Source organism: Trachinotus anak, unplaced genomic scaffold (genome assembly GCF_046630095.1).
Source record: "Trachinotus anak isolate AG129_WGS33_773 ecotype Australia unplaced genomic scaffold, CSIRO_AGI_Tana_v1 ptg000028l, whole genome shotgun sequence".
Classification (NCBI taxonomy): Eukaryota; Metazoa; Chordata; class Actinopteri; order Carangiformes; family Carangidae; genus Trachinotus; species Trachinotus anak.
In genome coordinates, this window is record NW_027273879.1 from 5,690,017 (window position 1) to 5,712,521 (window position 22,505).

General features: G+C 39.3%; 1 protein-coding gene across 2 annotated transcripts in view; it reads left to right on the forward strand.

Annotated features, from left to right (window-relative positions):
- The first annotated feature begins 453 nt into the window (after positions 1-453).
- Positions 454-22,505, forward strand: part of LOC139611886 (protein CutA homolog) — a 49,874-nt gene continuing 27,822 nt past the window's right edge. Inside the window, exon 1 of one of the 2 annotated variants that reach the window (XM_071466892.1) lies at positions 454-1,517. The gene's annotated coding sequence lies outside the window, so the exon portion shown is untranslated. The remainder of the gene's footprint in view (positions 1,518-22,505) is intronic. The other variant, XM_071466894.1, reaches the window with a different exon arrangement.

Below are 22,505 nucleotides of genomic sequence, written 5' to 3' on the forward strand. Positions count from 1 at the left end.
ATATTTGAATAAAGATAAAAATGATAAGGCAAGCGGAGATATCTGAGGTAATTAAATAGCTTTTAATTAGTTTCCTCTAAAATCCCACACCATCTTAATTTTCACGTTTAAGTGGCCTTGGCCCCACTGATAAGTAGCCACAAGGGTGGAGTTTTTTTTTTTTTTTGTCCCACTTTCCAGGACAATCCAAGCTACCACTAGAAAGTCTATTAAGTTTCAAGTGATATTTGCTCCAAAAGTAGCCCACAGCTATTTAAAGTATGTGAAGAGCAAATTTAAGGATGTTTAAAAATGGGGTCACTGGAGGGAGGAACGTGGGATCATTTGTTAGCAGCACCTGAAACGCGTGAAGCCGCATTTTTTCTTCATTTGCTTATTGATCTCTCCAAATCAGCTGTTGGGAGTATGAATGATTGTACTCACTTTTAACTTTGTTTCATCTCCATAATCACGATCCAGGATGTTCCCTGTTCCAAGCAGATCAGATAAGGATCAGAGGGGATCAAACTGAAGTGTGCACCATTACATTTATACATTACCATTTAGTTAGTATGGCGAGTGTGTCAGCAAACTGCTGCCCAATTACACCAACCAGTCATTAGCAAAGTGTCTATTTGCAAGCATGTGTCTGGCCAACAAATGTAAGTGCAATATTCATTCTCATTTAAGCTCTGGCTTGATTTTCAACAAGCCTTTAAGGTAAATATCTGCCTCTTCAGCTACCAGCTCATTGCTCTCTTTGACAGGTTGCATGCAGTTGGTTTATGGAGCTCTTTATTTTGGCAGGAAGCATCCACCTGCTGCTGAGAACAGTCAGGTTAATGAGAGCGGTGGCAATTAGCTGAATTTCCTCTCAAAAATTACGCAGTAGGGCTTGCTGGGAAATCCTACTCTGACCAATGAGCTGGCTCCCTGTGAATTTTGATAACCTGCGTGAGTTAATGTCAGTTTTCTTCTTAAGCTTTCAGCAAGAGGGTAGTTATTCAAATGGTCAAATGGTCAAGATTAAGTTAGCAGCATAATGTTTAGCAAGCCCAAACAAGCGGAAGAGGAAGGATAGAAGAGAACAGGGGGAGTTTATTGCTGAACTGACGACAAAGTTTTTACTCAGCAACTTCAAGTTCATTGAATGTTAGCGGGCGGAGGCTAACGTTAGCGGGAATGGCTAATGTTAGCGGGCGGAGGCTAACGTTAGCGGGAATGGCTAATGTTAGTGGGCGGAGGCTAATGTTAGCGGGAATGGCTAATGTTAGCGGGAATGGCTAATGTTAGCAGCCGGAGGCTAACGTTAGCGGGAATGGCTAATGTTAGCGGGAATGTTAGCGGGAATGGCTAACGTTAGCGGGAATGGCTAATGTTAGCGGGATTGGCTAATGTTAGCGGGAATGGCTAATGTTAGCGGGAATGGCTAATGTTAGCGGGATTGGCTACCCTCTCAATGGAGAACAGCAGAGCAGGACTTTGGACCTGAGCAGTGTTGCTAATGACTTTGCTGAACTCGGATGAACTTCTAATGGGTGAGTACAGGTTTCAGTTAATGGAGCAGGAACAGAGATTTAAATCCTTTATCTCTCATATGTTGGAAAATGCGCAGCTGCATAATCTGTGTGTGTGATAGCATGTGGTGGCTATGTCATTGATGATTAATGATAAACGCTAAAATGCTTCAGGAAGCTGAGCAGAGCTGCAGAATTGCATAATAATTCTCTCAGGGTTCTCCTTTACATGCAACCCCTCTCACATTACTAAGGATGAATTGACTGTGTAAATAGGATTAGTGCAGCTTTAATACTGAAGTATTGATATGGCCAACAAACCTGTGTCAGAAGTGTCTGCTTACACCATATTACAAGATGATACCAGTCAATCAGAATCAAGGATTCTTAGTGACCTTAGTTCTAGAGCAATTCAGCTGTTTTTTTTCAATTTTCAATAATATATCTAAGAGATTAGTAATATTTGAATCATTCTGCTTCGTAACAGACAGCAGGCAGCCGGCTGAACAAATTGGATAAACGGATAAAATGTTAAATCAAATAAACTGTTGCATATTAATTACACTGACAAATCTATCAGCATTTCCAGCAGTGACAATGAAGCCAGAGAACATTAAAAAGATGTCTTGTTGTTGTATAAATAAATAGTTTACCTGCTATGCCACAGACACTGTGCTAAGAACAATTATTCACGTTAATAATTAGCTCCTAGTAATTTATTCACATAACTTTTTTGTCACTGAGACCTTTTAATGAAATCAGCTTTCCCACAATAATTCTCCAAAGCCTCAGCAGCATAAACATTACTTTTAACAGTTATAATGATGGCGCACAAGTTTACAGTGCAATGTTAGTCCATCCCTCTCCCACACTCATATCTAGAGCATAGAAAACTCTGTCAATGTACTAGCAAGTATGAAATTCCACTGCTTTTTAGTCTGCAAGCCTCACTTGACTGATCTTATTGCCTTGTTGCTTTCTGTTTACTATTTCTATTGCTTTTTGTGTTTGGGTTGTGGTGTTAGATTCAATATCCTTAACCTACTCTCTTGAAACATACTATTTGTTGCAACTCCACCAATCCACACGGACCAACAGTTTAATCGTATTTCATATAAAATAGTTTGATCTCTCGGCTGGAAAATCCAGCTATGAGGTGACTTCTCGGTGCATGCTGATAATAAGCTGTATGACAGTCACTATCCAGCATCATATAGCACAGCACAGTAACTCAAATAATTCCCTGTGCTGAGCATCCTTCCTACAATCCCTTCATGTTTTGAAATCCTGCAACACAATCTCCGATCGAATTTTACATGTCCACTCGTGGTCGAAAGCCAAGCCAATTCAGTGCATTTGCTAATTGCCTCGAAGGAGTGTGACTCAAGATAGGAGTGTTGACGCAGTAACGTCAAAGAGGGATTGAAGCCATGTGATCTAGCTCTTCAATTCATTTAAGTTCAAAAGGCAGCAAATGATGTCAGTGATTGAGTTCCTATCTCTGTAGAGCCACTAGATGCACAAGTCATTCAAGTCTGGTCTTGACTCAGTGGCTGCTGGCTGTGCCAGTCAGTCCCTTCAAAGAGCAGAACTGGCAGCAAAAAATGTTATTTGCTTATTTGTGGAGCAGTGTCAACTTGTTTTAAATACCATTCCAACTGCTAATACAGAGATCCGCCACAGACAGATGATACAATGAGTACAATTTTGTGCAATTTATTATCATGTGTAGTTGTCTGACTTCCTCCAGCAGGAGGATACTGCTTTCTGCCCAGTTTAAGTTTACAGCTGCCTCCTGTCCCACTGAAAGGATTCATTTAAGCAGGGTTAACTGTGCCATTGTTAGCCCCTTCACCTTTAATTGTGTATCAGATTTACAAAGAATTGCATGGGGAGAAACTTGAAGAAAAAGAAAATAGCTTTCTTAAACTGCATTAGACACCTAGTGGGAATGTGTTAATCAAATAAATGTATGCAGCCTTACATGAAATAGCAAGGGGGGGGGGGGATTGTTTTTGGAATTGTACCATTTTGCTGTTGACGAGCTAGCAACAACTTCTCTTACCTAAGAATCATCAGCTGCGCCTTTATCACATATCTCTGGTTCTGGGGGTATTAGCATTCCTTCCCTGTATCTCTTTCCAGCATGCCAGCAGGGTAAGCATGCAGATTGCATGCAGATTACCACAGAGCCATGAAAACCAACCAAACACATGAACACCTGACTGTTGAGCATTGTATTAGTTCAGGCAGAGCACACATGCCATGCTTTGCTAATCTATCAGCTAATTGCTACACACACCAATCTCCACCCATTGTCATAACAAAGCAGCCTATTAGAATTACTTGCTATAGACCGATTGTTGCTATATAAACTGCTGCACATGTTTTGCTGCAAGTTAAAGCTTAACTTCCACCTCCCCAGCCCTTTATCTGATACAGTCTATCCAGTAGCTCTGACACTGATAACACAGCACTGCTGTTGCCCTCGCTTCACTCTGTGAACACCCATGGGGGGATTTGCATTACAGCGGGGCTATATCTTCAGCATGCTTGCTGGGAAGGCAGGGGGCAGCTTACTGCAGAGGCATGAATGTCAAATGGAACTGTGTTGCTATTTGTTGCTGTAAAACGGTTTATCTTTTAACCGGTGTGTTTCTGACTGAGCTAAATACACGGTGCTTTGTGTTGTCTTCAGTCACAGCTGAGTGTATAATAAAATAAATACACTTTGATTTATTCAGCACTGAAATGGATGGTCCTGCAGTCAGAAAATGGCATAGCAATTGTCAAGCATGTTAAAAACTAAATCATCAAATGTGAAAAAAACACACAAGGCTTTACAATTCTTAAAGAAGTGAACACTTAAAATTATATGGAAAAATATGCTACACTGTCAGGTCATCAGATGTTAATAATATAGTAATAAGATGGTGGGACAGCAGAGTCCATGTCTATGGTCATGTCATGCACAGACCAAAAAAAAACTCAGAGTGAGGCTGGCAGTATCCTCCTAGCAAAATCAAATTTACCCTGGTCACACAGGAAAAATAGTGAAGACCAAACAAATCACAGGCTTTAGTTTCGACTGCTGCAGTGTGTGCAGGCTGGCCTGCCACGCTTGTCATCATTTTTGCACAGCCTTGTTCATGGCTCCCAAACCCTTGCCTGCAACTGACCAAAAATGTCATGTGACTGGTTGCATCTTACATATTTTAGCATCATTAGACTAGTTGTAGTATGTTTTTTTCTTTATGATTCTCAGATTCCTTCATGTGGCTGACCTGGAGCCAGATGCCAATCACATGATGAGGATTCTGAATGTACACACACACACACACACACACACACACGCACACACACACACACATGACATGACTACCTGTGTACTCTGCAGTAGGTATGTGCAGATTATCAGGCAGAGTGGAGAGGGTTTTTTTATATGCAAAGTAAGACTATTTTAGGTTTTTAGAAATGTTTTTACTGTCTAGTGAACTAATGTGTGTTTATTTTGCTCACAGTGTGGCACAATTACAGCTCTGCAGCAGAACACAGTCAACACAGACATATAATTTTAACAGCTCCTCTTATCTTCTTCATGTTGGATGAGTTAAGTAAGTGAATTGCTTTAACAATGACTAATGACCACTGAGTGGCTGCCTTAGTGCTTTAGAGGAGCTTGCAAAGGGACAATGCTGATTTATTTATTTATTTTTTGACAATCAACAATTAATAGCTTATGAAGCTTGACCTGAAAGCTTCCTGCTTTTCCAGTCTGAGCCATGCACTAAGTAAGTTTGCATGGCAATTTCAATTAAAGTTTTTTTTTTGTTCCTTAATGTAACTTTGGGGTGACTTTAATTTAATTAGTTGATTTAATCACGCTGAAATGACCCATTTCAACCTGCATCAGGGTTCAGCCAGCAGTGGTACAGCTGTATTCCAGTGGAGATAGTTCCTGTTTGTCCTTAAAGTCCAGGTTTTATTTTTCAGTGTGTGGTGCTCATCTTACATTACTAACTGCATTAGTATTAGTATTTACTATTTTTTTGTTCTTTTCAAATGCAACTGCTCGGTCCTCCCATTTTCCTCTTTGCTGTCAACACATGCTAGCAAACTTAGTTGCAAGGGACCATCACTATACTCAGCCTGACATGCCAGTTTACAAATGGAAAAAAAGTATTTACCCATATTTTGGTGCTGCAGGAGAGGGTTAAGATTCTTTTCTTTTTTTCTTTTTTTTTAAATACTTAACTGCTGTGAAACCACACCAATATTGGAATTTATTTTAACCAGCATGAATTCAAGCTAATCACAACCTAGTCTGCAACATTGTGAGGAAAAAATGCAGTGAATTTGCCGGTTTTTACCTGCGACTTTATCTTTGAAAACAAACAGTAAGCACTGCAAACTCACTTATTTGTAATCCTCTCTGTCTCTCTCGGAGCTTCAATCCACACACAACACCTTTTGTACTTTTCTTGCCCTTCTATACACCACTCTGAATGTGTGAGGGTAGGGTTGCTCCATTCCTCCGTTCCTCTGATAACACCCAAACACACAATACAAACTCAAGTTTTTACATCTTATCTGACGTCTAAACGTTTTTATATTGTGTCCACAGATTCCACAAGTTGTTTCCAACTACGTTGTCCACATTAAAGGCCCCATATTATACAAAGATTTCCATTAAGGGGCTATATAGGGGCTATATAGATACTGTGAAAGTATCCAAGTACACAATCCATGGACAAAATGCACACAGCCCATATTCAAAAGCTTAACACAAGCCATCAAAACTTGCATAACTTTGTGATGTCACAACAAAACACTCACCACCCTCAGCTATGCCCATAGCATGGCCCACCTGGACCCAGCATCCAACCTTGCAGGATTTGGTGTCCCTGAAATCTGCTATATTTTTATATGATCACTCAGAAAACAGCCAGCCAATCAGAGGAAAGGCTCAGAGACTCTCTTCTGATTGGCTGACTAACCTGTTTTTGTTAGAGCTGCAGGGAGATTGCCGAGAGAGGAGATGTAAACTACATTTAGATGGTTTTTGGTACTAAAAACCATGTATATATCTTTTTATGGATAATAAAACTTAAAATGAAACACCAGAAAAGTGTGAAATATGGGACCTTTAATGTCATATGCTTAGGGTGTGTCTTCGCTAAATTCTTGGCCTGTGTACTGCTGACAAACGCATCACAACAGTCACATGCCACAAGTAAAACGTGAACTTATTGCTGAAACATATCTGTTTGTCCACGAGGCTTAAACTTTCCTTGTAAGTATTTTCTTTTAATATTGTATCTGTAAATGGAATTACAGTTCATTGCACTTGAGGCCACAGAGGCCTCTCTGTAGTTTTCTTTGATGTAAGCATCATCTTCGTTCGATGTCACTCACACCAACACACACAAAAAATTGAATTTATCAGTTTTGTCTGAATGTTTTCCAACTCTGAACGTGTGGAAAGCAAGTGGGACGGTTTAATATTGTCGCCATGTCTTTCACTTGTATTGATGATTCTTAAAGTTAAAAAAAGAAGTAGGGCTGTCAACCTATTTATCAAACTATTTTCCCAATTCCCACATAGCATAAACAAGCAGTAAATGAACTTTCCTGGTGAGAGCTGCAGCAGAGATGTTTAATCATGCCACAGTTGGTGCCTTTGAGCCTATTATCTCATGAAGAGTTTCATTGCAGGAACTTTCATGAATTTGGTTTTTAGAAAAAGAAAAACAGCTCCTTTCTTCTAAGGCTCTGCAGGGGTGTCGTATCAAACTTGAAATGTCAGGGAGAAACCGCACACATTTTTACGACACCTCATACTCTAAAGTACCGTGACGGGTGCCAGCTCTTGACATATCAGCACCTTGATTAGGATATTAATCCAAGGAAAGAATGGGTGAGGAAATACTGAGGCAACAGCAAGTGTGGCTGTTTTATTCTGCCTAATACTGAGAGACATCTTTCTTTGTAAATCAGAGTCATGAAAGCATGGCCCCTGAAGTTTTTCTTCTGACTGGCCAGATTTCATTTCTGCACAGTCTTAAAGCAGTACTTTTTCTCTGTAATCTACTGTTGAATGAATTAAGGCAGATATTATACTATAAATAGGTGGATATTGATCCCTTCAATGCATTGTGTGTGTTAAGCAGGCCTTCACTGGCCTCAGCTGTGTGTATTACATGGTAAAGAAAAGTGAACAGACAAGAATTAAAACTTTTGTCTCTCATTGAGGGAAAATTTGTCTCCTCAGCTTGCCGTTACCAATTTTTCAATTTTGCTTTTTGTACTCTCTAATTTCAAACCTCACATTTCAGCATTTTCAAATGCAACAAATAATAAGTTACTTTATTATTCACTGACATAGATGCTCTGATTATACAACAATTCTGCACTCTCCATCTCTTCACTACAAGACAGCTTCATCTGAAGACAATGCCTTTTACCTGTGTCCATAGTCTGAGACAGCCTGTCTCTGACACTTGCTGCTTCCAATAGACATCAGACATACAACTGCAAATGGGAACCTTTTCAAGGCTCCAGCGTTGGCAGCAACACTGACAACCCCTATAACCAAAAACACTCAGCCCCAGCAAGAGACAAACTGAGCAGTAGTTTTTCATTTCAAATGACATGAAGAGTGACAGAGAGGAGCGATGAGAGAGCGGTGCTGGAGGAGAGATCTCAGCATTTTTGGAAATGGCATCAAGTTGAGCAGGGTTCAGTTCAATGCAGGTGAGGAGTCAGCCAAGGTGACAGCCAAGAGAAGAGCAGGAGTGGGTGCTGCAAAACTTCTCTGACTTCTGTTCCATCACCTGTTGCTGTTGATGTACAGGCATATAAGTAAATAAATTTGTTGTAGTTAATGCAACCCTAAATCTTATTTCAGTTTCTGTCTGATATTAAAGCGCCTGAAAACTTGGCTTCAGGTTTTTTGGTTTTATTTTTCATTACTAAGCAACAATCAAACACATCATTAAGTATTATTTATTCAGAGTTTAACTCTCAGAATAGACTTAATCAGGACTTTGTGGCAGTCAGATTAGATTTGAGTGGTAGTAAACAAACAGCCCACCAACTGTCTTCAGATGCTACACAGAAATCCCTCATGAAATGACATAACTGTTCTGACCCACCACTGCAGTTTCAAAATATTTTAGTATATTCTGTGTGAAGTAATTGTCTGTGTATGCTTGAATCTGGCCATCCGCGCTCCAGTATATAGGTGCCCTCTGTGCAAGAATGAAATAATGCAGCTCGCCTTCCTAAGGAGGTACAGTATGTGTGAAAATTTCATAGGCCAGATAGTCGTGTCTCCAAGCTCCTACCCTGGAGTCCCCATGTTCCTGTGGACTGTGACGTTATTGTGCTTTAGGCTAATTGGTGGTGCTGGCAGGTAGAAGGTCCCACTGGGGCCTTGTGGGAACTGTGGATTCAATATTCTGCCTGACAGACACAGGCAGAGGTAACCTGGAACCTGCTTATTACTAGTGACGCCTCACAAATATGGAGCAGTGGCTAATAACTAAGCAGACCCCATGAGAGCCTTTGATGGAAGGATGCTGGCGGGTCAGGAGTGAGGTTTCAGCAGTCTTTTATTGAAATTAAACAAAAGGAGTGTAAATATGCAGATCTGGCAAACACATGGGCCAGATCTGGTCAATTCTTAAGTGACATCCCTATCAACCTCAGTTGTACTTTGTGTGAGTTCTAATTACATTAGCCTGCTAACATGCTAAACTAAGATGGTGCACATGGGAAACATTACCTATAATATCAGCATTTTAGGATTATCTTTTCAAACATGTTAGCGTGCTGACATTAGTCTTAATACCAAAGCATTACAGTGTCTGACTACAGCCTCACAGAGCTGCTAGCATGGCTGGGGGCCATTGTGTATGAACCATTGTGTATAACATTCTTTTACTGATACTGATGCTTTGTGTTATTTACTGGTCATTTAGATATTTATGTTTGTTGTTTGTTATTTATTTGTTTGTTTGCTACAAGAAAGCTCATCTATGCCAAAACATATTTTGTAAATTGGTGTGTGAGTGTATATATAAGATCACAAGACTGTCTTGACATTATGATTGGGTGCCAGCAGTTCATTAACTCAGAACAAATTATAGTCCCAACCCATCTTGATTTTAATATCCTGATTTTAATTTAAGACAAGTGGGGGTAGTCGCTGTGGTTAATGAGCAATTAATGAAGAACATGATAGAAGGAGCTCTGGAGCCAGTAACACCAGTCATGAGGTGGGGAGGCAGCACATCAAGTGGACAGGTTGTGGGTGTCAGGCAGTGTCGGATTCTCTTCTTGACAATCATGAAGAAGACAGGATCAAATCTATTGAGTACATCTAGGTTTGAAGGCTTTATAAATAGAAGTTTGTCAAAGATGACAGTCTGAGCAGTCTGTCTACAGTCTGACTGAAAATTAGAGACTATTAACAGTTTACAGATGTATATAGGAACATAAATACAGCGAGAGAATGGGCTGAAAAGGTAACTGATGAATAATACATGGAGATCTTTGCAACCACACCCACAGCAAGACCTCAATCGGGTTGTTATTTCAGGATGCTGTTAGTATTAGCATCTGTCTTGGAGCAGGTTAGTGTCTCATATGAGTGGATACCCAAAATTGATGAACACACAAGAAAAATATATCAAAACTGACTTAAAACGGAACAGTATAGTGATTTGCTATACAATGAAACAGAGGGAGGTGAGAGGTATTTTTTCCAAGTTGTGATTAAATATAATGAGAGTTAATCATGCATTTAATAAGACAGATGTGTGAACATAAGACAAAATTAAATGACAACAGTAAACCTAATAATAGCAGTGAGGAAAAAAAAAGACAGGGGTACAAACATGAGCCAAAATATAACACAAGGCTTAATTATGTGTCAGACATACAGATCATTTCACCATTGATACAATAAAAACAATAAATAGTAATTAAAAAAAAATTAAATAACAGAAAATGGTTTGGATTTTCGAAAACACATTTACACAGGGGCATTGATTGAATTTGTGATGTTGTGAAATTTGTCATGTTGTTAGAGCAAAGAATTAACTGTCACAAGACCCCGAGAAATCATTAAATGTGACAAAACCCTGCAGGTCTGATCAGCTAATAGGCTCTGAAGCTGACATTTTTATGAAGGTGATTGAGACCCACTGGATAATCATTTGCTGACAGTCATTACAGCGCAGAAGTGGGAAGCTAATGCACACATTTGTATCTTCAATGTCCTCTTTGCTTTCAGCTGCATATGCAGTATGAGCTTAGGCAAGAAATACTGAAGTCTTTGTGCTGGTAGGGGACTGAGCTCTGCAGCACTGTTGACCCAGTTGACTCACTGATATTATTCAGTCCACTGGGGCGTATCAGAAAGCATACTCTATCTTCAAGTTTCCTTTTTAGTGGAGCAAAGCAGCAGGTATTGTCAACTAGAATTCATGTCAATATCATAGATTCCTATAGAGACAATTTTTACTGTGAAGAAACGCATCAAAATCTAAAATGTCATACAGCATAATCCACTTCTGTTCATCTGTATGCTCAGCTTGTTCCAAACAGTCATAGTCAAATATGGCTAGATTCAAATTCACAGCTTTGTCATAAAATTAAAGGTCCCATATTGTACAAAATGAGATTTTCGTGTCCTTTGTGACTATAAAGCAGGTCTAGGTTCTATATAAATACTGTGAAAGTATCATAGCCTCAGTCCACAGAGAAATGCACACAGCTAATATTCAGAAACTAAGCCTTAAAACGAGCCGTCAGGACTTCTGTAACTTTGTGATGTCACAACAAAGCAGTAACTGCTCTCAATCCACGCCCCAAGCCCAGCCCTCCTGGACCAACCATCCAACCTTGCAGGATTTGATTTCTCCGAGTGTTTACCTGAAATCTGCTATATTTTTATTCAATCACTTAGCCTCTCTTCTGATTGGCTCACCAACCCATTGTTGCTAGCACTCCAGAGAGAAGCCTGAGAGAGGAGATGGAAAACTACATTGAGATGGTTTTTGGTACTTAAAACCATATATCTTCTTATGGATATCGAAACTTCAAATAAACACCAGAAAAGTGTAAAATATGGGACCTTAAAACACACCACAGATATATAGTTTAACTCTCAGCGGCTTTACAAGCCTCACAAACACTTACAGAGCACTGTAACCCTAAACTCATTCTCAAGTGGTTTGCTAGCAAAATAACATTATTTCCTCACTCCTCTCCTATATATGAAATATGTGTGATGTATGGTCTGCCTGGTGTTTTTTGTTTGTTTTTTTTAAGTAAAAATTTATGTGCATACAATTTCATTGGATTCCAGAGCTTTTCCTTCTGTGCACACCAACCTTGTAATATCTTGTGTACAATGCCCCTCTGCCTACTTTCTCTTAACTTTGTGTCTCTTACTCTCAGCCTCTTTCTCTTTCACACATTCATAAAAACACTCTGCCACCAGCAAATACAGCAACACTTTGCACAATTGCTGGCATTTTTCCGTGCAGCTGGAAAGTCACACTGCTGCAACAAAGTTTTTATTTTGAGGTGTGACTTTCATATGTTTCATGTTGCCACTTCCTTGCTGTATTACGACAGCAGATTGTGAGCTTTTCAGCTATTTTTACAGATGAAATCTAAGATGCACCTCAGGGATGTGAAATGATTTGTCTTTGTTTATTTACAGAGCTCCTGATGTGCTATTTGTTATTTCTTTACTAAAGGCTCATCTAACAGATTGTTACAACCGCGCAAGCCATCTGATTGTACTTGACTAAACAATGCATTCAACACTTTGTCTCTCTACTAAAATAAAAAAAATAAACACACACACACACACACACACACACACACACACACACACAGACACTTTTTGCTGACATTTACAGCAGATGACAGATTTAGAAGTTCAGTCCTTTTTGAGGCTCTTGTTGTGAGAATGACTTCAAGTTTTTAGAATGTGATACTTAAGCAACCCTCTGAAAACTTCGCTTAATTCACAGCTTGGTAAGTAAAATGTCTCTCCGCTCGGCATGGCTGCTCACATTTATGCTCACAGCGATTATAAGTTCGGTCCTTTATAAAGCAATGAATTTGAGATTTAGCACTGCAGACTGGCCTCATGCCTAATTGATTATGAGTAACATTTAACTGTGTTACGGCTCAGAGCAAATTGGACATTAATGCCATCTCCTTTGTGCAGTTGCAAATGTTTACTCTTCTGCTGTTTTTCTCTTTGCACAGAATACATTTGTCTGCCTAAGTAGTTCCCTGTCTTTTTCTCACTGTTTTCAGTTCTCTTTGCTGTGCTGGCTTCACCTTTAGGCCTTGCTTGCAGGCTGAAGGTGCAGTTTTGGATTAACCAGCTGATCTTTGCTCCAACTCTCACCTCTAGTCACAAGCTTTGAGTTGTGACCAAAGGAATGAAACTGCAGACACAAGCCGTTGAAATTAGTTTTCTTTGCAGGGATAGGTTGTGGACCCCAGATTCTTTGATACCCTATCTAGGTGTCTAACCTATTATTGCAACAGTTGCTCCTTTATGTTGGATGAAGCCTGCTGAGGTGGTGGGGGCATCTGATTAAGATGTCTCCCAGAAGCCTCCCTGTAGGGGTATTCTGGGCACGTCTGACTGGGAGGAAGCCCAGAAGACTCGGGAGGGATTATGTATTCCAACTGGTCTGGGAATGCCTCAGGATCCCCTCGAAGAAGCTTGGAGTACATGGTTTGGGAGAAGGATGGCTGAGCTGCTTTTATGAGTTTGCTGCCACTGGAGCCTGATAAGGGGATGGAGAGGTGGAGAGATGGATGTTTTTAATTGCTGTTATGTTAAAAATTGATATTGCTGCAGATTCCATCACAGTGGCATACAGTAGAGCATTTATTCAATTTAAAAACCAACACAAAAGAGCACATACTGTAGCTCTGCTGAGGCTGTAAAATCCTTGAAATTTCTTATTAATGATATCAAATATTTAGAAGACTATATCTACATTTGGACCTGCATCAAAATAGCCAGGATGATATATAAATCATGCTAATTTTTGTAGAATAACTAAATTGTGGAAAAATGAGCTCTGCCCAAGGACAAGTGAGTGGCTGTTGGCAGTTACATATGAAATTCCATTAACATCTAAAGGACTGCTTGATATACTGTATAAGATACTCAGTAAAGGGCAACCTGACTGCAACATGTTAGGCATTTTGTCACAAGACTCTATGATAGCAGGCTATTACATCTACTGTCTTGGCATTGTTGCATTACACAAAATGAACTTATGAGTGTCAACTGAGTGATTCTGCAGCAGTCTTTCTTTTTTAAATGATGCAACTATTCCTTTTACTGTTTTCAACAAAATCCCAGTCACAGTTTTTGAACAGACAAAAAAAAAGAGAAATGGGACCAAAAACATACTCTTTGCTGGAGATAATTGTGGAACATTTACTGCAATCAGAGCTATGGCTGCTCTTTGTACTGTCAGTACCGTGTGTATGTACAGTATAAGTAGACAAAGAGATCTGTCATTGCCTTTTTGAATAGAAGGCCTCCAGTATGCAGAAAAACGCTTTGTGACCCTGTCATATTGTTTCTTTAACTCATTCAAATAGAAAATAAAAAAACACCACGGCTGAAGTGCTGCTAACAGAACGTAACATACATTCAAAACTGTAAAGTGACACATGGATTTTATCTATTTAAGGACTCTTTATCCAAAGAAGTTCACATTTTGAATTCATAAGTCTCTCTATCTATGTGACACTGGCTCTTTGTGGTGGCAGGAGCCTCTTCAAAATCAGCTCTTTGGTCAAAGTCCTCACAGGCATGGTGGCAGCATTTGCACCTGTCAGTGTGAATTCTTAAAGTCATGACTCTTTATTGAATAGTTTTCTGAAATTTTCAACATCACAGTGGCATGTAGATTTCTTGATTTTAACCACGTTACAGTCGAAGATTTGTGAGAGGGAAAAATTCAGAGAGGGAAAAGGTTAACATAATGTAGCCTGCACTGTGACAAAGAAAAACAAGTCCATTTCCTCCTGTTTGTATTTTAAGGCAGGGATCTGCACAAGTGCATCTTTCGGCCATCCAGGCTCTGTCACATCCTATCTAAAGCCAGGCATAGTGATCTTCCCATGTGAATACAGCAGCATGCCCGGCCTGACTTTTCAAGTTCCACTTGACTCTGCACATATAACATGGTCAACTTCACAAAGACCACAGAGTGTTTAGACATGCCTGAGAAGAAAGCAAAAATGCCAAAAGGTAGAGGTTTAGTGTGTGTTTGTATAGAGGCCACTGTGATTATTATCCAGACACTGTTAGATCCTGTTGCATCAAGTTTGTTCAGAGGAGCTTGTAGGAATTGAATAGTAAATTGATACATTACATTAGACACCCTATGTAACATGTTACACTGGGACATTTAAGTTTAAGGTTTACTTAGAAAGGATAGACACTTTACAATAAAATATAATTGAATCAAGCACCACCCCGATTGGCCATAAAAAATGCTACGGAGAATCAACAAATGCTTCATGAAAGCAGTGAACCTATTGAAGAGCATCGCTTTGTAAACTGTTTTTTCTTTTTTTATTGTGTCAACCCATTGTCATCACCATCGCCTTAAACAGCATATCCTAATCCATTTTTAATTACAGGATAGTGTATCATTTTCACATACATTAAAAAATCAAAATATACCAAATTAATTAATTTAAAGGACCAGTGTGAAGGATTTACTTTTTTGTAAAATATAGATATTCATAACTATGTTTTTATTAGATAATAATCACAAGAGACTAAGAATCATTGTGTTTTCTTTAGCCTAGAATGAGCCCTTCATATTAACTGAGGGAGCAGGTTCTTCCAAGGAGCCCGCCATGTTTCTACAGTGGCCCAGAATGGACAAACCAAAAGTTTTTTACGTTACCTGAAGGTTCTCCAACATGCTTGAAAAGGGAGGGGTGAGGGGTGTTAGATGCCACTAAATCCTACACAGTGGTCCTTTAATCATGATAAAAATCCATTGTGGAATATGGACCCATTCTTATTTCTTCTCTTTCAGCTTTTTAAATCAGTGTCATTGCCTCATTTTATTCAGATATTTCTGCACATAAATCCTTAAGGTGGTGCCGTCAAGTCAAGCAATTTCCCTTAAAACACTGGAGAAGCTGTCTCAACTGATGTAGTTAATAATATATAGTTATTTCTTTTTAACAGGGGATTCTCACTATGCCGCCACATAACTTTTTATATGATAGCGGGTTCCAGTGTCGTTTCTTCCTGTGAACATTCATACATCATTCATGAGCAATATATTTGTTTAATGAATTCATATCATGATACATTTACAAGTCTGCCTTGAATTTATTAAAAGGTTTCTAAATCACTTACACAACTGACCCTAGTAACTGATAATATGTCAATTATTCATTGATCCAAGAGTAATTACTGTCATAATAAAATATTAACAAGTAAATATTAAAAGTTTAGTGTGTAACTGAAGATGCAGAAACCTCTAGGCTATTTCTGTTAAAGGTTGCTTTAATGTAAAACTTGGTGTGGTGCTTGTGTTGCGGTGACAGTGAGTTCTCTGGAATACATATGAACCTTTTTCATTCAACCAGAAGTTTATTTTGATAGAAATTTCAATGGAGTCTGTTCTGTTAAAATCTGGCCTGTTCCTCATATTATATTCCTTTTCTAAAAACACTCTGAGGACAGTGGTCAATTAAACAATCCCTGGATGTTAAAAGATATTACTGCCTTTGTGGATGATGCATGAGTAATTTTATTGCACTTTCTTACATCATAACTACTATAAGACTGATGGGACTTGACTGGTGTCACAGAGCTTGGACAACTCACTGTACTGCACCAAGATTAAGACCAGTAGACTTGAAATGTAGCAGAGAGAATTAAATTTCATAATTTAGTCTTTCCCCATTAAGGAATCTCAAGTCATTAAAGCTGCCATTCTGGAAACACCATGAATTCAGACTTAAGTGACATTTGTCCATTTGTGAGGGAAAAGCTTGTTACTGGTCCCTGGGCTGATAATAACAGAGCTGACAGCTTCAACAGCAGCCTCATCTTGTTTTTGACCTAGGAATGACTTCACACTTTCTGGCAAACGCCTCTTTTTTCCTGTTTTGAGTGAGCACTTATCTCTATTTAATTTGCCACAGAAACAACTTGCTCTCTTTCATACTTTTCCTTTTTCCCTTCAGCTTCTCTGCATATCCTGCCACGTAGAGTTCAGCTGGTTCTTCAGCGTCTGTGCCGTTGTTAGAATAGCCTGTTGTAGTTCTCCGTCAAGAGAAAATGCAAATGACAGAACAATATTGGATTTTTATGTACACCCGCCCCACTGCTCTTTTGAGTTCATTCAGGTGCATACCCAGCATATGGACTTCAAATACAAACATAATAAGTGGTGTAGATGATTCCTCTTTTGATTGAAGTCGTGTTGGCGCAGTAAAGTGGCTGAGGCTTCTGCAAATCTTGATTCATGGATCAGCTCCATGTGGTGTGAAAAAAAAAACTCTGTACAAAAGAAGTCTGTGCAGCTCAGTATATGAATATTACCCCAACGCATGTTGAACCATGTTACGGATACATATGATGGATGAGTTATGTGGTGTGTGTTCATAATTTCCTAATTTGTTCCAAAGCTTCAACAATCACCCGCTGAAGTTGCCTTTCCGTCTGTAGCTTGCTGGTGAATGTCAGGAGTTCATCTGTATCGTTCCCTCTGAACCGTGTTCGCTGAATGACTGCCAGCCTGGCGTTGAAGGTTAGCTACATAAGAAGTTGGGAGTATGTGATGGGCATACTTTAGCCCAGTAAGTGTATTATGTTTCTGTGAGGAGATGTTTTCTTGAAAGATTTAGATGCAGCACTTTGAGATAGGTTTTTCACACCCGGAGCTCAATTTGTCATTCTTATCCACGACACTAATCTATAGTGAAGGCGTGAGGGGTATCACTGTTGGTGTTGCAGTGTTTGTTTGTCATGCTTATATTTGTGGGCGGGTGTGTGTCTGCGGATGAATTACATTTCATTAATCATTCAAGGTTAGGCATCTAGAGCGGTAGAAAAAGAGAGGTAGAGATACATTTGATTTCTGAAAGAAAATGTTGCTCTCCCTCTCTCTCTCTCTCTCTCTCTCTCTCTCTCACTGCCTCTTTTTTTTTTTTTTTTTGAACCACTGAGATCCCATCAGTCTCAGCTTGCAGATTACAGCTTCCCTCCCTCATCATTTACATAGCCTTCATCCACTCTATGACTGAGTAAAAAAGGGTGAGGGAAGCTTCTCTAGCAACACACCCCTCATCATTTATTAACTAAATGAGTGCTGATGCGGCTGCTGATGCGGCTCCCTATTAAGATGAATCCTCCTGGTCTCTCAGGACCCCTGCCTCTTGAAATAGAATATACCCACGTGTATTACTGAAGTTAATATTTTCAATATTGACAAGTTCACTGTTAACGTTGTTTGAATTGCATTAACTCGGGGTGGTTCTTAAGAGGTTAGCCGGCTGATATTAAAACCCTGGCCTTGGATCAACATATCGGGGAGTTTTCGAGGAGATTGGAGAAAATGTGCGTCCCCTTATACAGGAGAGTGACCTGAGGCGAGAAAGTTTGGCTGAGGCAATAAGGCAGAAAATCTAATATGGTGGCATGGACTGTCCCACTGGGCCAGGCTCTATCAAACAGTGAAGGTAGGGATCTCACTCTGTGTGAGATCCCTACCTTCCCTTCCTCTTTGTTTTTCTCCCTTCTTATCCTCACATCATTTCAGGCTTACATATTTCACTAATGCAAGCTTGCGCACGCACGCACACACACACACACACACACACACACACACTCACAGGTACACATAAATAAAGTGATAAGCTGTGAGTCCTGTCTCGCTATGACCCTAACCTCATTGCAGAGTTTATTGGGCAGCTTCAGCAGAGAAGTAACCTCATTTTGCCTGTAGGAATACAGAGTCAGCTATTTGTTTGGCTGGTTGCACACTTTCAACACCCATATACCCCCTCTGCCATCTCCCACTGTCCAGCCCCACCTCTGTCCACCCATTTGTTTTCCAAATAAATCAACCCACCACCCAACCCTGAGAACACACACACACACACACTCACACTCACACTCACACTCACACTCACACTCACTCACTGCAGATGGTTTAGTGGATTGCCACACACAGACAGATATGGTTCAGTAGCTTTAGGCAAAAGAATAACATTGTCAACTTTCTGCTGAATTGCAGACATAATGTCCTCACACAGCACAGCCGTCATCACTGATGGACTCATGAACAGGTAAACACCTACTTCAGCATTAAAGAGAGGAAAGAAACAGGACAATTTTTAATTTATTATTCATTAAAAAAAATGTACTGAAAGAAGCAAATGACCTTGTGCCGTGTTCCCTTTTAAATTTTAGATTTTGTTTTATCCTCTCGTCTTTGACTGGTTGTTTTTAGCTGGTTTATTTCCATTCCTCCTTCCATTTCTGTCTTCACCACAGAGTGTCTGAGTGCAAGGACATGTCGCATGACAGATTATTCATGTCCAGTCATGAACAGACTTTCGTACAGATGGAGAATTACAACCTCATTTCCATACTTCTTTACATCACTCCCGCTCTCTGCACTGACTTCCTCATTCTTGCACAGCTGACTGCACAGTGAACCCCCAGGTCCTCATGGGGGCACAAGTCCACCACCTCAGCCTGTCCACAGTGGCACTCAGCTGACCTGCACTCTCGGTGCATATTGTATATGTGTATTCTATTTGATGTAGGGAAAGACACAGATGTTGATTACAGAGACAGAAAGAAGCCAGGACTCACTACGCATGCATTATGCATCAGCTATCAGTGATTGATTGGTAGTGATGGTGATTTTTTTCCTTTGATTTCTTCCTCTTCTCTCCATCTCTCTGTTTGTCTGTATTTGTTGGTGTTTTTGTCTGTACATCAAAACCCTCCTCTTCAAATTGGGCTTTCATTCAAAAGTTGTAATCATCCACAGAATCTCTTATCGCCACATGAGAAACTGTCTCCTCTCTAAGAGATACAGAGTGAAGTAGCTTCATATTGTAGTGTTGAAAAACCTCTCAGGGAGGAAATAGGTGTCATTTTTCCCCAAATATCCTAACTGTGACTTTGCACTCTTTCCATAACTATAATAAAGAATATTTTGGTTCTTAAACCTAACCACACCCTAATTATAGTGGTGGCAAATCATGAACCACTAATGAATAATTTCTGTAACCATTATAGGTTTGCGTGGGATGGGGGAGCCAGATCAGGAAACGCTCATATGAATGGTTTTTCTAATGATCATTTGGTTCATTTTGGAAGACAGTGATGAACAGCTTATTTTGTCAAGTTTGGATGTTCATCAGTAACATGCTCTGTCTCTCTGTTTTTGTCTATTGTCTTTTCCATGGCTTTAATTGCTTGTGGAAGAATGGACATTGTATCAAATGAAACCATCAATTCAAGCGGGTGATTAAAAAAAAAAAAAAAGAAACAACTTCAACTGAAGTAAATTATCAATTATATTATCATCTAGATTTTGGGCAGTGTGGGACAGGGGGTGAGAGCGACTTTGTAAAGTACCTATTGAGGCTCACAATGGCCTCATCCATCTTCTTTGCTTTCCTTTCAGCTCTGATTAAATGAGTGTGATGGATCTCACCATCATTAGGGAGACTGAGGGCTGGCGGATTGCAGCCATCACAAATCAGCTTTATGTGGGAAGAGCATGGAGTGGCAGCGACAGCTTTACGGCTCCTGTGATATTAATGGAGTGGACCGTTTTACATTGCACGGCCCTGCAGCCCTTTTCACATCAGATGTATGGTAACCAAGGGTCATTATAGATCTCTAGGCCCCAAGTTATGAGTATTTCCATTGGTGTTCTGTACCTTAGTCAGCACATTACTGGTTGTCCGCAGCGGTGTTGGAGTTACTGTTCAGTATTCTCATCCTGAATTCACTTTGTTAATGCTGACCTAGTGCCTTGAGATGTAAATTATATCTAAAAGTAGTGTGCATAACAAATCAAACTAAAAGATAGGGGAGTCCAATGTTTTTTTTCTAAATACATTAAACCAGATGTCATCTTACCACAGATGGTGTTCCCACCATGGGTATTCCTCACCCCAGTTTTACACAACTGGCGTATGTTTTTTTGATGATCCAAATGTGGAGATTCTCATATGCTGAACTCACAGTGGAAAACAGAGGAAAGAGGTCAGACGAGTCGCACATCCTGAGAATCACATTCCCTCTCATTCAAGATTACATTAATAATCTCTGTTTCTTGCTGTGGAAGTTGGCACACAGAGCAGGATGCCATTGTTTCTGTGACTACCACAAAAAGTAGGTCTTCACTGTATACTTTTATCAAAGAAATCTATACTTTTTCTCAGCTGATGTAAAGATGTCAAAATGATGGCTTTCCAAATGTGTTTCAGCTTTTATCACCCAGCTTTGTCACAGCTCTCATTTTGATATTCACTAACCTCTAGTTGTATAAAAGCACAGTTTCATTACCTTTTCTACTATCTACTGCATTGTTCCTGTGTTCAATATTCACATGAGAAAACATCAATTTTACATCCATGCATACATACACAGTGAACATGTGGCTCATTAATGTAAAACAGCATTTCACATGATTAATTTATTAAGGTCATATGTGCTTTGTGGACGTTTCACATGGAATCTAATATTTCCCATAGAAAACCATGAAATGAGTATTGGCCCATCATACACCAATGTAACATACAAACACATGTTTTATATATGGAAATTCAATATATGTACCTATAAAATAAAAACTAAAAGTTTTTTATAAAATCCAGTAGAAATTGAAACAATTTTCATATAGTGAAATATGTGTTTAGTTCATACAAATATGTATTTTAATGTATTAATGCTTATATTGTAGACATATGTTACATAAACATATATCCATCCTAAAGAGAAATTAATACGAAAAATATGTATAAGGCTTTTTTGAATTTTAAGTGTACGTTGTTTTAGTCAACTTGCATATATAGATTCTTGACATATACAGTCATAACATGTTAGACAGTGTCAAAGTTGATCGTATATAGATCTCTTAAATATATGTACATGTGCAAATTTTACTATGGGTATTTAATGTGTATATATATATATATATATATATATATATAAATAAACATATATCTTCATATATCCAGAAGATGTAGCCTATATGTGTGATAATATATCTTTTTATAGGTGACATATATGGCAACATCACTCTTGATATAGGGACATATATTCCATATGTGTGTATGGGGGAGAACATACGATATCGGACGCTTGTTTTTGGTACTATGAGCAAATGGCAAGATAATAATACCAATTCTTTCCTTTGTGCCATCAACAATTTTTCCATTAACCTGAAGAACATTCTGTATGCAGGAAGCTTTTCACCTCTATTGCCACATTATCACCCTCTTAGTTGCAGAAATCCATCAACAGGCTAATTGGTAGAAAGGAAGTACAATGTATGATGTCACATATGTGCACACACACTTACAGTAACCCACAGCAAATAATCTGCTATTTATATCTCTCATTAAAACACTTCAGCTCAAAATACGTCTCAAGTTGCAGAAAGCCTTCGACAAGCGTGAAGACACACAACAAAGTATTCTTGTCATTAGCAGCAGGAATGGAGGTGGCAGGGGTGGTATGACAGATTCACCACACCTGGGGTGGAGGTCACCTTTCCTGGGGAAAATGGCATTACAGCTGCAGTAAATTCAGGCAGATTGTTCTCAAGTGAGCAAGCTGGGGAAGGCAATATTAGAGCAGCAGAAAAACAAAAACAAAAGTAAGCCAATAGTAGACGCAGTGGGGCGTCAGGGTTTTGCTTTCAGAAATGAGTTATATCCAAA